This window comes from Schistocerca serialis, unplaced genomic scaffold, assembly GCF_023864345.2.
Source record: "Schistocerca serialis cubense isolate TAMUIC-IGC-003099 unplaced genomic scaffold, iqSchSeri2.2 HiC_scaffold_1008, whole genome shotgun sequence".
NCBI classification, from domain to species: Eukaryota; Metazoa; Arthropoda; class Insecta; order Orthoptera; family Acrididae; genus Schistocerca; species Schistocerca serialis.
Window position 1 is genome coordinate 57501 of NW_026047193.1, and position 2500 is coordinate 60000.

A 2500-nucleotide genomic window follows, 5' to 3' on the forward strand; every position below is an offset into this window, starting at 1 on the left:
CACCATTGCTCAGCCAAGCCACCAACACCCACACATGTCCTACACAGGGGTGCACCCAACATCACAATACTGCCTCCTCTCACAGCACACAAACAATGGCAGGAATGAAAGACACAGGTCTGCCACAAGCATGGAATGAGAGCGCCGCCTGTCATGAGCCAAAGGTACATCCTGACGTGGCAAATCAGATGATACCGCAGGCATCCACGTACTATAATCACAATCAACAAACCGGCCGCCGCCCCCCCCCCCATTAAACCTTTCCTTACAACAATGTGTACCTTAACCTAACCTATGTCGTACCTTAACCTAACCTATGTCGTACCTTAACCTAACCTATGTCGTACCTTAACCTAACCTATGTCGTACCTTAACCTAACCTATGTCGTACCTTAACCTAACCTATGTCGTACCTTAACCTAACCTATGTCGTACCTGAACCTAACCTATGTCGTACCTTAACCTAACCTATGTCGTACCTTAACCTAACCTATGTCGTACCTTAACCTAACCTATGTCGTACCTTAACCTAACCTATGTCGTACCTTAACCTAACCTATGTCGTACCTTAACCTAACCTATGTCGTACCTTAACCTAACCTATGTCGTACCTTAACCTAACCTATGTCGTACCTTAACCTAACCTATGTCGTGCCTTAACCTAACCTATGTCGTGCCTTAACCTAACCTATGTCGTGCCTTAACCTAACCTATGTCGTGCCTTAACCTAACCTATGTCGTGCCTTAACCTAACCTATGTCGTGCCTTAACCTAACCTATGTCGTGCCTTAACCTAACCTATGTCGTGCCTTAACCTAACCTATGTCGTGCCTTAACCTAACCTATGTCGTGCCTTAACCTAACCTATGTCGTGCCTTAACCTAACCTATGTCGTGCCTTAACCTAACCTATGTCGTGCCTTAACCTAACCTATGTCGTGCCTTAACCTAACCTATGTCGTGCCTTAACCTAACCTATGTCGTGCCTTAACCTAACCTATGTCGTGCCTTAACCTAACCTATGTCGTGCCTTAACCTAACCTATGTCGTGCCTTAACCTAACCTATGTCGTGCCTTAACCTAACCTATGTCGTGCCTTAACCTAACCTATGTCGTGCCTTAACCTAACCTATGTCGTGCCTTAACCTAACCTATGTCGTGCCTTAACCTAACCTATGTCGTGCCTTAACCTAACCTATGTCGTGCCTTAACCTAACCTATGTCGTGCCTTAACCTAACCTATGTCGTGCCTTAACCTAACCTATGTCGTGCCTTAACCTAACCTATGTCGTGCCTTAACCTAACCTATGTCGTGCCTTAACCTAACCTATGTCGTGCCTTAACCTAACCTATGTCGTGTTTTAACCTAACCTATATTGCGCCTTAATGTAACCTATATTGCGCCTTAATGTAACCTATATTGCGCCTTAATGTAACCTATATTGCGCCTTAATGTAACCTATATTGCGCCTTAACGTAACCTATATTGCGCCTTAACGTAACCTATATTGCGCCTTAACGTAACCTATATTGCGCCTTAACGTAACCTATATTGCGCCTTAACGTAACCTATATTGCGCCTTAACGTAACCTATATTGCGCCTTAACGTAACCTATATTGCGCCTTAACGTAACCTATATTGCGCCTTAACGTAACCTATATTGCGCCTTAACGTAACCTATATTGCGCCTTAACGTAACCTATATTGCGCCTTAACGTAACCTATATTGCGCCTTAACGTAACCTATATTGCGCCTTAACGTAACCTATATTGCGCCTTAACGTAACCCACATTGCCCCTTAACGTAACCCACATTGCCCCTTAACGTAACCCATATTGTGCTGTAACCCAACACACGTTGGGCCTTAACCCAACACACGTTGGGCCTTAACCCAACACACGTTGGGCCTTAACCCAACACACGTTGGGCCTTAACCCAACACACGTTGGGCCTTAACCCAACACACGTTGGGCCTTAACCCAACACACGTTGGGCCTTAACCCAACACACGTTGGGCCTTAACCCAACACACGTTGGGCCTTAACCTGCTCTGTAATTGTCATACGACGCGTTAAATTAGTGTAGTGTTGCCTAACTGCAACCCCCGCAATATAGTTTGCTACTCGCACTGCCCGGTCCCCAGTGTATCGCTTCATGTTAAACACCTTGCAGCGATACACTGTAATGTGGATGGCAGCAGGACGTACATGCTCAATGCCCTTCGCAGTTGTTCATTGGCATTCGCATGGCGAAGCACTGCGCCTACGCTGTGGTACGGCCTGTGTCAACTGTCCGCTGATGTTGTACCTCCAAATCACACACTGTACTGCACATTGGTCCTCATGTACTGAATGATACATCGTGGTACATGTGACCGTACAACGACTGCGCCAACAACGGCGAACCATGCGGTCCAAATGTTGTGCACGCAGCTACGTGTCGTCTCCCTATAAGAGCTGGCGTGCAGTGTGGTATGCCCTGGATGGCGATCAGCATGA